Source organism: Acanthochromis polyacanthus, chromosome 19, assembly GCF_021347895.1.
Source record: "Acanthochromis polyacanthus isolate Apoly-LR-REF ecotype Palm Island chromosome 19, KAUST_Apoly_ChrSc, whole genome shotgun sequence".
In the NCBI taxonomy this organism is placed as follows: domain Eukaryota; kingdom Metazoa; phylum Chordata; class Actinopteri; family Pomacentridae; genus Acanthochromis; species Acanthochromis polyacanthus.
Window position 1 is genome coordinate 1,508,628 of NC_067131.1, and position 15,882 is coordinate 1,524,509.

The 15,882-nt window shown below is 37.0% G+C and overlaps 1 protein-coding gene across 4 annotated transcripts in view; it reads right to left on the reverse strand.

The window, feature by feature from the left end:
* Positions 1-15,882, reverse strand: part of rpl38 (ribosomal protein L38) — a 1,167,099-nt gene that overhangs the window by 660,837 nt on the left and 490,380 nt on the right. The gene's annotated exons all lie outside the window — the stretch shown is intronic.

Here is a 15,882-nt window from a genome sequence, read left to right on the forward strand (position 1 = left end):
CACTAACAGTACATCACTCACATTTCACTGATTTGTATCCATCACAAACAGGGAAGCGACTACGGGACAGTTGGGATGTTTTTAGTGATTGCTGTCGATCGATAGGTGCAAAAGCGTGGTTGTGCTTCTTGAGGACTTACCACTACATGTTGTCCACACTTGTTTGTCCGTTTATAAGCACATGATCGAGCACCGCGTCCACGAGGAAGCAGTTCTGCTTTGAGAGCCACATTTCCGAGTCGCTTCTTGTCAAGTTCCCTTTTGCCACTTTAGAGGTTTGGACGCCGGCTAACGTCTCTGTTCATTTGATTGGTTCTATGAGGAGGGTTGATTGGTTAATGCAGCTATTGAGTGATAAACCAAATATTGTTGAAGTGACTGTTTAGTTTTTTACTACCTAATATTGTGGAGCATCAGAATGTGCTTCAAGGTAAAGTGTAAGATTCTAAAAAATGTAGTTTTCTACCATTTATAAAATGTAATAATTCATGTCAGGACTTTACTTACAGGGTGGGCAGTGCAAAATGACTAACCAGTATTCTACTTTTACTTTAATTCTTAGCCACTTTGCGTATTCAGTTAAATAATGCAAAATATAATCGACAAGTAAATTATGCATTTAGCATAGACACTAAATGGATAATGTAGTTTTGTACATGTCTGAGTTTAAGGGGCAATATATGTACATACAGTAAGTTTTACTACAATCTAATAATATGACGTCGCTGCCCATTATTATTGATTTTGTATTATTAGATTACCGTAACACTTCAGAGTTAGCTTCAGCTTTGCTAGCTGCATCATAATGTGACGAACACATTATTGCACCAGTTATTATAATCTAATTAATAATATATGTTATTCTGCATAGTGACTACTTTTGCTTTTGTGTCTGTTTTGCTTTTGTATTTTTATCCAAGTAAATATCTGAGTGTAGCACGGTGTTTTCCCACTGTGGTATTAGTTCTTTTCCTGGAGTAGAAGGTACTCCTGTTAGAGGGTCACAGAAAAGGCCTGAGACTGTGTGTTTTATGTGTCTAAGGAACAGACGTCAGCCGCCGTCTAACCGCCAAAGCCTCAAAAGTCAAACTGTCAAGCTTGTTAAGTTTGCCGCACAAGAAGCGCTCTTTTGCGAGGATGTTTCTGTTAGGATTCTATCATGTTCCTTACAAGCGACATCACACTCGTCCCATTTCCAACCACCTCTGCGATTACGTCTGCAGTCACCGGTTCTTTTACCTCGTCTGGCTGGAGAACTTTAACATACCGCCAAATCACATCATTCCTGCGTTTATGTTCACGGAAAGGCGTCGATTTCTGTTTTCCAAAATCGCTCACAATCTTTTAATCTGAGAAACGAGAGCGTTTCCTCGAGCCCACGCGTGTTCTGCGTCTTGAGCTTTTAAAGAGGCGTCAGAAGCAGCAATTGTGGTGAAAAATGTGTCCGTTTTTGTTCTTTCCTCACATTCCACGTCGTCGCTGAGGTTGGTAGGATGAGCAGGTCGGTGGAAAGGTGGAGGGAGAAGTGTCTCTGTGTGTCTGTCCGTAACTCGTCTCCTCATGTGTCCAGGCTTGTCTCTGAGGGCAGAGAAAGGATGCAGCAACGAGTGTTATTAGAGCGCCGCGACTTAATAGACGGGCATCAGGTATGTCTGAGCAGTGAGAACGGAGTATTTCCCCAACTGGCCCCAAAGGTGATGATATTCACTTCCCCTACACTCCCACAAATGACACAGCAGGAACGGATGATTAAGTCAAAGAATCGTACGGCCTTTCCCGGTCTACTCGTTAAACGTGTCGGATTGTTGGGCCCCGGCCAGCTGGAAACGCTCCAGGAAACGGCGGGGTCGAGGACAGACAGGTGGGCTGTTTCTCTTTGGGTTTTTTGTGTTTAGTCGGCTTACAGGTGCACTCAGTAGGCGCCTCACATTCAGCTGTAAATTAGGCAAAAAGGAAAACAGGTGTACCTTCCTTTCCTGCATCCGTGATTAATGTCTGACCTTTTTATTATTATTGCGTGTTAGAAAACTAACGAAGGCTTTCCTGGGGCGTGTTCATACAATCAGGATGCTGTGCCATCCGGCCTCGGGTCGTCGGGATGTTTTCGTCTACAGGTTGTTCTGAGAAGTGCTGAAATTAGAAGCGATGTGGAGGAAAAATTGCCAAGTAACCTGGGTAGCAGGATGTTTATTTTCTACTTGTGTATCGATCATGATTTGATATTTTCACTTAAATGGGCCAAACTTTAAACTGTCTTCTGTTGATGGTTTGGGGAGAGGCAAAAATGTCAAAAAGCACTCCTTATCAGCTGTTATTTTTTATCAAGTCATGTAAATATCATTAGTGCCACTGATGATTACAGCAAACAGTCCTGACTGTGTGGGACTGGTGCAGTTAGGCTTTTAGGAGACGTAAATAGAAAATTATGGAAAAGTATACTAAGTGAGGCTGAAATACTTTCTTGTAATTGTCTTAGCTCTCTGGCGTTTGTTGTGTTTCTCTGTGGGAAACTCCTAAGTAGGCCAGGATAAACCATGTCAAGGAATTTGCGAGCAGCGTCTGCCCCAGGTCTGCTTAAAAAGTTTTCCGTTCCCTGACAGCTGTGGTTTGGTGAGTGGCAAAAAAAGATAAGGACTGTGAGGAAAAAAAGCAACTGGCTCAAAGTTCAGCTGTTGAATGGTTTTTTTTTTTTCTTTTTTCTGTTCAGTGGCTGTAGTGTTCTGCCAAGTATGTACTGTTTTCTTTTCCCCCTTCTTCCTTATTCTGGTTTTACAGTATATTAATATATTTACCTCCTTCACTTTCCTCTCTTTGAAATAACAGCTATATTTTTCAATAAAAGAGAAAGCTGGTAACTTTAACCACGGCTCAGCTGGTTTCTGTTTCATCTCTGTCTCATTTCCAAACTTTTTTTCTTTTTTTTTACGGGTTTATTCCAAAACAGGCTCGTTGAAATCTGACCTTGAAATAGACCCGAGAATATTTGCTGAGGGAGAAGGAGTTCCAGTCACATTCAAACAGCCGCTTGGAATGGATTATACTGCACAAATAACCCTGAAATGAGAGATAAAACCTCGTTTTAGCAGATTTCACATCACAGGCATCCTGTGAGCTAATTAGAACCCTCCAGCCTGACAGTGATTTTAATACGCTTTAGAGGCTGGTCGATCAAAAACAAACTACCTTAAAAAGCTCAAACTTACCTTCTTTTTCCATGAACTAACCATGAACTCTCCAAACAATCTGTAAGAAACAAAGAAAACCTGTTATTTCATGTGATTTCATCCATTTCTGGGCTGTGAAGAAGGTGAGGAAAATGGCTTCATGAGTGTTAATGAGGAAATGAAGCGTACCATGCCGTCTTCTCTCCATTAGTCCCACATTTAACCCATTTGGCATGTGGCTAAAGTCTGGTATGTGCAGAGGATCATAACTCTGCAAACAGAAGCAAAACATTAAAATATCAACTTTAATAGGAGAACAGTTTGGATAATTTCTAAATAGTTTCGTCCACTTCAAGTCTGGACTCTGAATCAACTTCAGTCGTCTTAACTGTCTAGAAGAACTGGTGGAATGTAACCAAGTGCTTTAACTCGATAGGATAACGTTACTTTTTATACCGACAAATCAGTAAAGAAAGGATGGTTTTACCTTGCTGACATGTTTCATCTGCAGTCTTCCTCAGAACGTGTGCTGACGTGTCTTTTTAATCATGTGACCGGTGACATCCTTTCTTTACTGATTTGTCGGTATAAAAAGTAACGTTATCCTATTACAACAGAAGACAAAATGAACATCATTCAACTACTTTAACTCAAGTAAAGCACGATAGCAAGTACACAAACCTAACTTATTTATGCCTTACTCTTTCCAAATGATGCTACTTGACTACATTTTAGAAGAAAACATGGAGCTACTTTAAGCTCCATTGGCTAGATATGACTCTTATTCTCTCAAATTACCATGAATGGTGGACAGTAGGTACCTGAACTCAAGTATTGTACAAAAGTAGTTTTGTCCATCTGAAAACTGTGGATTGGAACTTTATTTATTCTTATTTCCTGGATATAAAACTGGATAAAAAAGTCCCTCCACCTGCAGGAGCTACAACAGTAACATGCTGCTAACACTCACAATACCACTTATAATAATATGTCAGTCAGAGGGACCAATCGGTGCTTTTATTTTGATAGTTCAACTGTGCTTTTTCTGATAATACTTACATATGTTGAGTAGAGCTTAAATAAACTTCAGCAGGCTGAACTGTTGAAGCATTGGTGGAATGGAAGTACTTTTATTCTAATGTAACACAATTTTGAGACATTTGTGCTTTAAGATTTTTTTAATTTATGCTACTTGACTACCTTTCAGAAATGTGACTCTTATTCTCTCAAACTACTCTTAATGGAGGACAGTAAGTACATGTGCTCAAGTTTTGTACAGAAGTAGTAGATTTTATTTGAGATAAATTATGCATCCACTCCACTACGTTTCAGAGGGATTTTTTTTTGTACTTTCTACTCGACTGCATTGGCAGAGTGAGCTATGATCAGGACTCTCTCTTTCTATCAAGCTTTTAAAATAAAACACTATAAAATATCAAATCAGTGTTTTCCAGCCTTATTTGGCTTCTTACAAAAATCAGTGTGTAGCTGAGGTCACCTTACAGATGTCTTCAAATTGTTTTCCTGCCGAAATCTTCACATTTAAAGTTTCAAATGGTCCAATATGTCCCCAAAAGTCAAATATTAGACAAAGTCCATCAAATTCAAACAGATTTATGTATTCACACTGATTTTTTTTTTTCTGGTTTCCTATATTTAAAACTGGATCCATGCTGCTGACACACTGATGCTTCTCTACTAATAATCTCATTGCTTTTATTTTGACATTTCAACTACATTTTGCTGCTAATTCTTCCATACTTAGACCTTAGTAGCTGGACTTTTACTTGTATTGGAGTATTTCTACATTACTGCATTTTTCATGAAGTGAATAATCTGAACTATACTACATATATTAAAGATTTTAAAGGCATTACATGTGGTATTTTTTATGTAACATCCCACAAAGTTAACTACCCAGCAGCCAGTATTGCAGCAGAAAATGATGTGAATGCGTCTCCCGTCCAGTCCAGCGGAGTTTAATTAAAACCAGCTGCTTTCTCTTTCTGCTTGGCAGCTCTCTGGAAAGCTCTACTATACAACCCATAAAAATAAATTACCAAAGTTTGCATAGTTTGGAAGACAAAAACCCTCAAAAACCTTGTGGATGAGCTCGTTTGCAGATGTGCTACTATCACCCTCTAGTGGCGTATTTAGGTCAATGCAAGTTAATCAACTTTTAAGTGATGATTTACTCGTTTAATTGACATTAAGGCAGCTAAAAAGCCTGAATTCTCTTTTTTTTTTTTTTTTTTTTGGAAGCTGTGAAATGACAGAACAGTGGCTGTAAATGTATGCACCTGTATTCAATGTTTTATGTGCGTAACCCCTGGCAACCTTTTACCAAACCGGTTATTTCTGCCCATTTCAGAGCTTCAAAATTTAATTTTCACCTGCCTGGAAGATGCAGAGGAGTCACAGGTAAGAGTGAAGAAGACTGAATGTAACCTTATCTCGGCAGCACAGACAGTTTCTATGAAAAAAGAAAAAAGTCGAACGCACCACCATCCTCTGTTTTGGAGATTGTCAGCAATCAGAGACATTTCTCGTTTTTAAAAACCTTGAGACCCCAACCCTGTTTAGCTATAAGTTTCCTAGCAACGCAAACAAGAGCAGTTCTGAGGCTGAGAAACTAATTTAATATGCTTCAAACAGGGAAGCAAGATCAAAGGTAGAAGGCCATATGTGTAAATTAATGACTGATCTTTTTTCTGCTGCATTACCTGTGGCATTTTGTTCGTGGCCACGGTACGAGCAGAATAAAACCTTTACATGTTTTTACGTTATAGGATGATCACGTAGAACTTTATGTTACAACAAACAAAGGTCAATAGTTCATGTTGTTGTTGAATTGCTGTCATAGTTTAGTATGTCGTCCAAAATGTGACAAAACCGCCATATATGTAAAAATAAATGCCATTTTTTCAACTTGTGGTAAAAACATGCCATATGATGAAAGAATGTAAAGTAGGCCGTGGAAATCACTATAGAGCAGTTTTCTTTGAAAAAAAAATTATCATGAATTTTGTCCAATGTCGAAAAAAAATGACATTTTTTCAACTTGTGGTAAAAACATACCATATGATAAAATAATGTAAAGTAGGCCACGAGAAACACGATAGAGCAGTTTTCTTTGAAAAAAAAATCATGATGAATTTTGTCAAAAAAAAACTGCCAGAGTATACTATGTCGAGAAAAAAAAGACATTTTTTTCAATACGTGGTAAAAACATGCCATATGATGAAATAATGTAATGTAGGCCGTGGAAATCACTATAGAGCAGTTTTCTTTAAAAAAGAAATCAGCCCCTGTGTAGCTCAACAGGTTAAGTGGGTGACCCAAGTACAGGGGCTGGTCTCTGACGCAGCAGACGGGACTCGATTCCTGCTGGCGTCCCTTTGCTGTATGTCTGCGCCCCCATTCTTCTCCCCTGTTCATTGTCTGCCTTGACTACTACTATCCAAACAAAGCTGAAAATGGCAAAAACAAAATATTTCTGAAAAAGTCATGAATTTTGTAAAAAAAAATAATAATTTGCGGTAGTATCGATAGTGTCGAAAAAATGACATTTTTTCAACATGTGGTAAAAACATGCCAGATGATGAAAGAATGTAAAGTAGGCCGCGAGAAACACAATAGAGCAGTTTTCTTTGAAAAAAAAATCATTATGAATTTTGTCCAAAAAAATCGCCACAGTCGATATAGAACGTTGGAGGTTCGGATGCTCAGAGGACTGAAACAGAAGCCAACGGATCTTCTGCTCAGTTCCAGTAGGATTCATCCATCTTTCTTTTCATGTCGAAAAAAAATGACATGTTTTCAACACGAGGGAAAAACATGCCAAATGATGAAATCATGTAAAGTAGGCCGTGGAAATCACTATAGAACAGTTTTCTTTAAAAAAAGAAACAGTCCTCATATAGCTCAACAGGTTAAGTTGGCGACCCATGTATGGAGGCTGGTCTCTGACGCAGTGGACTGGGTTTGATTCCTGCTTGTGTCCCTTTTCTGCATGTCAGCCCCACACTCTTCTCCCCTGTTTCCTGTCTGCCTTGACTACCACTACCCAAATAAAGCTGAAAATGGCAAAAACAAAGTACTTTTTAAAAAATCATGAATTTTGTCCAAAAAAAACGCCATAGTATACTATGTCGAAAAAAAACTGACATTTTTTCAACACGTAGGAAAAACATGCCATATGATGAAATAATGTAAAGTAGGCCACGAGAAACACTATAGAGCAGTTTTCTTTGAAAAAAAAATCATCATGAATTTTGTCCAAAAAATCGCCATAGTATACTATGTCGAAAAAATGACATTTTTTCAACATGTGGTAAAAACATGCCACATGATGTAAAGTAGGCCGTGAAAAACACAATAGAGCAGTTTTCTTTGAAAAAAAAATCATCATGAATTTTGTCCAAAAAATCGCCATAGTCGATGTAGAACGTTGGAGGTTCGGATGATCAGAGGACTGAAACAGAAGCCAACGGATCTTCTGCTCAGTTCCAGTAGGATTCATCCATCTTTCTTTTCATGTCGAAAAAAAAAGACATTTTTTCAACATGTGGTAAAAACATGCCAAATGATGAAATCATGTAAAGTAGGCCACGAGAAACACTATAGAGCAGTTTTCTTTGAAAAAAAAAATCATCATGAATTTTGTCCAAAAACAAACCGCCATAGTATACTATGTCGAAAAAATGACATTTTTTCAATACGTGGTAAAAACATGCCAAATGATGAAATAATGTAAAGTAGGCTGTGAAAAACACAATAGAGCAGATTTCTTTCAAAAAAAAAAAATTATCATGAATTTTGTCCAAAAAAACGCCGTAGTATACTATGTTGAAAAAAATGACATTTTTTCAACTTGTGGTAAAAACATGCCACATGATGAAATAATGTAAAGTAGGCCACGAAAATCACTGTAGAGCAGTTTTCTTTGGAAAAAAAAAATCTGTCCCCGTGTAGCTCAACAGGTTAAGCTGGCAACCGATGTACAGGGGCTGGTCTCTGATGCAGTGGACTGGGTTCAATTCCTGCTTGCGTCCCTTTGCTGCATGTCAGCCCCACACTCTTCTACCCTGTTTCCTGTCTGCCTTGACGACCACTATCCAAATAAAGCTGAAAATGGCAAAAACAAAGTACTTTTAAAAAAATCATGAATTTTGTCCAAAAAAACGCCAGAGTATACTATGTCGAAAAAAAAGACATTTTTTTCAATACGTGGTAAAAACATGCCATATGATGAAATAATGTAAAGTAGGCCGTGGAAATCACTATAGAGCAGTTTTCTTTAAAAAAAGAAATCAGCCCCTGTGTAGCTCAACAGGTTAAGTGGGTGACCCAAGTACAGGGGCTGGTCTCTGATGCAGCAGACGGGACTCGATTCCTGCTGGCGTCCCTTTGCTGTATGTCTGCGCCCCCATTCTTCTCCCCTGTTCATTGTCTGCCTTGATTACTACTATCCAAACAAAGCTGAAAATGGCAAAAACAAAATATTTCTGAAAAAGTCATGAATTTTGTAAAAAAAAAAAAAAATTTGCGGTAGTATCGATAGTGTCAAAAAAATGACATTTTTTCAACATGTGGTAAAAACATGCCAGATGATGAAAGAATGTAAAGTAGGCCGCGAGAAACACAATAGAGCAGTTTTCTTTGAAAAAAAAATCATTATGAATTTTGTCCAAAAAAATCGCCACAGTCGATATAGAACGTTGGAGGTTCGGATGCTCAGAGGACTGAAACAGAAGCCAACGGATCTTCTGCTCAGTTCCAGTAGGATTCATCCATCTTTCTTTTCATGTCGAAAAAAAATGACATTTTTTCAACACGAGGGAAAAACATGCCAAATGATGAAATCATGTAAAGTAGGCCGTGGAAATCACTATAGAACAGTTTTCTTTAAAAAAAGAAACAGTCCTCATATAGCTCAACAGGTTAAGTGGGCGACCCATGTATGGAGGCTGGTCTCTGACGCAGTGGACTGGGTTCGATTCCTGCTTGCGTCCCTTTTCTGCATGTCAGCCCCACACTCTTCTCCCCTGTTTCCTGTCTGCCTTGACTACCACTACCCAAATAAAGCTGAAAATGGCAAAAACAAAGTACTTTTTAAAAAATCATGAATTTTGTCCAAAAAAACCGCCATAGTATACTATGTCGAAAAAAAACTGACATTTTTTCAACACGTAGGAAAAACATGCCAAATGATGAAATCATGTAAAGTAGGCCGTGGAAATCACAATAGAGCAGTTTTCTTTGAAAAAAAAAATCATCATGAATTTTGTCCAAAAAATCGCCATAGTATACTATGTCGAAAAAATGACATTTTTTCGACATGTGGTAAAAACATGCCACATGATGTAAAGTAGGCCGTGAAAAACACAATAGAGCAGTTTTCTTTGAAAAAAAAATCATCATGAATTTTGTCCAAAAAATCGCCACAGTCGATGTAGAACGTTGGAGGTTCGGATGATCAGAGGACTGAAACAGAAGCCAACGGATCTTCTGCTCAGTTCCAGTAGGATTCATCCATCTTTCTTTTCATGTCGAAAAAAAATGACATTTTTTCAACACGAGGGAAAAACATGCCAAATGATGAAATCATGTAAAGTAGGCCGTGGAAATCACTATAGAACAGTTTTCTTTAAAAAAAGAAACAGTCCTCATATAGCTCAACAGGTTAAGTGGGCGACCCATGTATGGAGGCTGGTCTCTGACGCAGTGGACTGGGTTCGATTCCTGCTTGCGTCCCTTTTCTGCATGTCAGCCCCACACTCTTCTCCCCTGTTTCCTGTCTGCCTTGACTACCACTACCCAAATAAAGCTGAAAATGGCAAAAACAAAGTACTTTTTAAAAAATCATGAATTTTGTCCAAAAAAAACGCCAGAGGATACTATGTCGAAAAAAAACTGACATTTTTTCAACACGTAGGAAAAACATGCCATATGATGAAATAATGTAAAGTAGGCCACGAGAAACACTATAGAGCAGTTTTCTTTGAAAAAAAAAATCATCATGAATTTTGTCCAAAAAATCGCCATAGTATACTATGTCGAAAAAATGACATTTTTTCAACATGTGGTAAAAACATGCCACATGATGTAAAGTAGGCCGTGAAAAACACAATAGAGCAGTTTTCTTTGAAAAAAAAATCATCATGAATTTTGTCCAAAAAATCGCCACAGTCGATGTAGAACGTTGGAGGTTCGGATGATCAGAGGACTGAAACAGAAGCCAGCGGATCTTCTGCTCAGTTCCAGTAGGATTCATCCATCTTTCTTTTCATGTCGAAAAAAAAAGACATTTTTTCAACATGTGGTAAAAACATGCCAAATGATGAAATCATGTAAAGTAGGCCACGAGAAACACTATAGAGCAGTTTTCTTTGAAAAAAAAAATCATCATGAATTTTGTCCAAAAACAAACCGCCATAGTATACTATGTCGAAAAAATGACATTTTTTCAATACGTGGTAAAAACATGCCAAATGATGAAATAATGTAAAGTAGGCTGTGAAAAACACAATAGAGCAGATTTCTTTCAAAAAAAAAAAATCATCATGAATTTTGTCCAAAAAAACGCCGTAGTATACTATGTTGAAAAAAATGACATTTTTTCAACTTGTGGTAAAAACATGCCACATGATGACATAATGTAAAGTAGGCCACGAAAATCACTATAGAGCAGTTTTCTTTGGAAAAAAAAAAATCTGTCCCCGTGTAGCTCAACAGGTTAAGCTGGCAACCGATGTACAGGGGCTGGTCTCTGATGCAGTGGACTGGGTTCAATTCCTGCTTGCGTCCCTTTGCTGCATGTCAGCCCCACACTCTTCTACCCTGTTTCCTGTCTGCCTTGACGACCACTATCCAAATAAAGCTGAAAATGGCAAAAACAAAGTACTTCTTAAAAAATCATGAATTTTGTCCAAAAAAACGCCAGAGTATACTATGTCGAAAAAAAAGACATTTTTTTCAATACGTGGTAAAAACATGCCATATGATGAAATCATGTAAAGTAGGCCGTGGAAATCACTATAGAACAGTTTTCTTTAAAAAAAGAAACAGTCCTCATATAGCTCAACAGGTTAAGTGGGCAACCCATGTATGGAGGCTGGTCTCTGACGCAGTGGACTGGGTTTGATTCCTGCTGGCGTCCCTTTTCTGCATGTCAGCCCCACACTCTTCTCCCCTGTTTCCTGTCTGCCTTGACGACCACTATCCAAATAAAGCTGAAAATGGCAAAAACAAAGTACTTTTTAAAAAATCATGAATTTTGTAAAAAAAAAATCGCCATAGTATACTATGACGAAAAAAATGACATTTTTTCAACACATAGGAAAAACATGCCAAATGATGAAATAATGTAAAGTAGGCCGCAAAAATCACTATAGAGCAGTTTTCTTTGAAAAAAAAAATCATGAATTTTGTCCAAAAAAACGCCATAGTATACTATGTCGAAAAAAATCACATTTTTTCAACATGTGGTAAAAGCATGCCATATGATGTAAAGTAGGCCGCGAGAAACACTATAGAGCAGTTTTCTTTGAAAAAAAAATTATCATGAATTTTGGCCAAAAAAATCGCCACAGTCGATATAGAACGTTGGAGGTTCGGATGGTCAGAGGACTGAAACAGAAGCCAACGGATCTTCTGCTCAGTTCCAGTAGGATTCATCCATCTTTCTTTTCATGTCGAAAAAAAAAGACATTTTTTCAACATGTGGTAAAAACATGCCATATGATGAAATAATGTAAAGTAGGCCGTTGAAATCACTATAGAGCAGTTTTCTTTGAAAAAAAAAATCATCATGAATTTTGTCCAAAAAAAAAACGCCATAGTATACTATGTCGAAAAAATGACATTTTTTCAATACGTGGTAAAAACATGCCATATGATGAAATAATGTAAAGTAGGCCGTTGAAATCACTATAGAGCAGTTTTCATTGAAAAAAAAATCGCCATAGTGTCCAATGTCGAAAAAAACTGACATTTTTTCAACACGTAGGAAAAACATGCCAAATGATGAAATAATGTAAAGTAGGCCGCAAAAATCACTATAGAGGAGTTTTCTTTGGAAAAAAAATCATCATGAATTTTGTCCAAAAAAACGCCATAGTATACTATGTCGAAAAAAATCACATTTTTTCAACATGTGGTAAAAGCATGCCATATGATGTAAAGTAGGCCATGAAAAACACAATAGAGCAGTTTTCTTTGAAAAAAAAATTATCATGAATTTTGTCCAAAAAACGCCATAATATACTATGTTGAAAAAATGACATTCTTTCAACTTGTGGTAAAAACATGCCATATGATGAAATAATGTAAAGTAGGCCGTTGAAATCACTATAGAGCAGTTTTCATTGAAAAAAAAATCGCCATAGTGTCCAATGTCGAAAAAAAACTGACATTTTTTCAACACGTGGGAAAAACATGCCAGATGATGAAATAATTTAAAGTAGGCTTTGAAAAGTACAATAGACCAGTTTTCTTTGAAAAAAAAAATCATCATGAATTTTGTCCAAAAAACGCCATAGTATACTATGTCGAAAAAAATGACATTTTTTCAACATGTGGTAAAAACATGCCATATGATGAAATAATGTAAAGTAGGCCGCGAGAAACACTATAGAGCAGTTTTCTTTGAAAAAAAATCATCATGAATTTTGTCCAATGTCCAAAAAAATGACATTTTTTCAACACATGGGAAAAACATGCCATATGATGAAATAATGTAAAGTAGGCCGTGAAAAACACAATAGAGCACGTTTCTTTGAAAAAAAATTATCATGAATTTTGTCCAATGTCGAAAAAAAATGACATTTTTTCAACTTGTGGTAAAAACATGCCATATGATGAAATAATGTAAAGTAGCCCAGGAAAAACTCGATTGAGCCGTTTTCTTTGAAAAAAAAAATCATCATGAATTTTGTCCAAAAGAATCGCCATAGCATACTATGTCGAAAAAAAACTGACATTTTTTTCAACATGTGGGAAAAACATGTCAAATGATGAAATCATGTAAAGTAGGCCGTGGAAATCACTATAGAGCAGTTTTCTGTAAAAAAAGAAACAGTCCTCATATAGCTCAACAGGTTAAGTTGGCGACCCATGTATGGAGGCTGGTCTCTGACGCAGTGGACTGGGTTCGATTCCTGCTTGCGTCCCTTTTCTGCATGTCTGCCCCACACTCCTCTCCCCTGTTTTCTGTCTGCCTTGACGACCACGACCCAAATAAAGCTGAAAATGGCAGAAACAAAGTACTTTTTAAAAAATCATGAATTTTGTCCAAAAAAAAACGCCATAGTATACTATGTCGAAAAAAAACTGACATTTTTTCAACACGTAGGAAAAACATGCCAAATGATGAAATAATGTAAAGTAGGCCGTGGAAATCACAATAGAGCAGTTTTCTTTGAAAAAAAAATCATCATGAATTTGGTCCAAAAAAACGCCATAGTATACTATGTCGAAAAAAAATGACATTTTTTCAACATGTGGTAAAAACATGCCACATGATGTAAAGTCGGCTGCGAAAAACACAATAAAGCAGTGTTCTTTGAAAAAAAAATCATCATGAATTTTGTCCAAAAAAATCGCCACAGTCGATATAGAACGTTGGAGGTTCGGATGCTCAGAGGACAGAAACAGAAGCCAACGGATCTTCTGCTCAGTTCCAGTAGGATTCATCCATCTTTCTTTTCATGTCGAAAAAAAATAACATTTTTTCAACACGAGGGAAAAACATGCCAAATGATGAAATCATGTAAAGTAGGCCGTGGAAATCACTATAGAACAGTTTTCTGTAAAAAAAGAAACAGTCCTCATATCGCTCAACAGGTTAAGTGGGCGACCCATGTATGGAGGCTGGTCACTGACGCAGTGGACTGGGTTTGATTCCTGCTTGCGTCCCTTTTCTGCATGTCAGCCCCACACTCTTCTCCCCTGTTTCCTGTCTGCCTTGACTACCACTACCCAAATAAAGCTGAAAATGGCAAAAACAAAGTACTTTTTAAAAAATCATGAATTTTGTCCAAAAAAAACGCCAGAGGATACTATGTCGAAAAAAAACTGACATTTTTTCAACACGTAGGAAAAACATGCCGAAATGATGAAAATCCATGTAAAGTGAGGCCGGAAATCACAATTAGAGCAGTTTTCCTTTGGCAAAAAAAAATCATCAATGAATTTTGTCCCCAAAAAAAACGCCCATAGGTAGTACTATGGTCGATTAAAAAATGACAATTTTTTCCAACATGTGGTAAAAGCACTGCCATTATGTATGTTAAAGTAGGCCGTGAAAAAACACAATAGAGCATGTTTTTCTTTAAAAAAAAATTATCATGAATTTTGTCCAAAAAACGCATAATATACTATGTTGAAAAAAATGACATTCTTTCAACTTGTGGTAAAAACATGCCATATGATGAAATAATGTAAAGTAGGCCGCGAGAAACACAATAGAGCAGTTTTCTTTAAAAAAAAAATCATCATGAATTTTGTCCAAAAAAAACCCGCCATAGTATACTATGTAGAAAAAAAATGACATTTTTTCAACTTGTGGTAAAAACATGCCATATGATGAAATAATGTAAAGTAGGCCGTTGAAATCACTATAGAGCAGTTTTCATTGAAAAAAAAATCGCCATAGTGTCCAATGTCGAAAAAAAATGACATTTTTTCAACACGTGGGAAAACCATGCCAGATGATGAAATAATTTAAAGTAGGCTTTGAAAGTACAATAGACCAGTTTCCTTTGAAAAAAAAAAATCATCATGAATTTTGTCCAAAAAAAAACCGCCATAGTATACTATGTAGAAAAAAAATGACATTTTTTCAACACGTGGTAAAAACATGCCATATGATGAAATAATGTAAAGTAGGCCGTGGAAATCACTATAGAACAGTTTTCTTTAAAAAAAGAAACAGTCCTCATATAGCTCAACAGGTTAAGTGGGCAACCCATGTATGGAGGCTGGTCTCTGACGCAGTGGACTGGGTTCAATTCCTGCTTGCGTCCTTTTTCTGCATGTCAGCCCCACACTCTTCTCCCCTGTTTCCTGTCTGCCTTGATGACCACTATCCAAATAAAGCTGAAAATGGCAAAAACAAAGTACTTTTTTAAAAATCATGAATTTTAACCAAAAAAAACGCCATAGTATACTATGTCGAAAAAAAACTGACATTTTTTCAACACGTAGGAAAAACATGCCAAATGATGAAATCATGTAAAGTAGGCCGTGGAAATCACAATCGAGCAGTTTTCTTTGAAAAAAAAATCATCATGAATTTTGTCCAAAAAATCGCCATAGTATACTATGTCGAAAAAATGACATTTTTTCAACATGTGGTAAAAACATGCCACATGATGTAAAGTAGGCTGCGAAAAACACAATAAAGCAGTGTTCTTTGAAAAAAAAATCATCATGAATTTTGTCCAAAAAAATCGCCACAGTCGATATAGAACGTTGGAGGTTCGGATGCTCAGAGGACAGAAACAGAAGCCAACGGATCTTCTGCTCAGTTCCAGTAGGATTCATCCATCTTTCTTTTCATGTCGAAAAAAAATGACATTTTTTCAACACGAGGGAAAAACATGCCAAATGATGAAATCATGTAAAGTAGGCCGTGGAAATCACTATAGAACAGTTTTCTTTAAAAAAAGAAATAGTCCTCATATAGCTCAACAGGTTAAGTGGGCAACCCATGTAT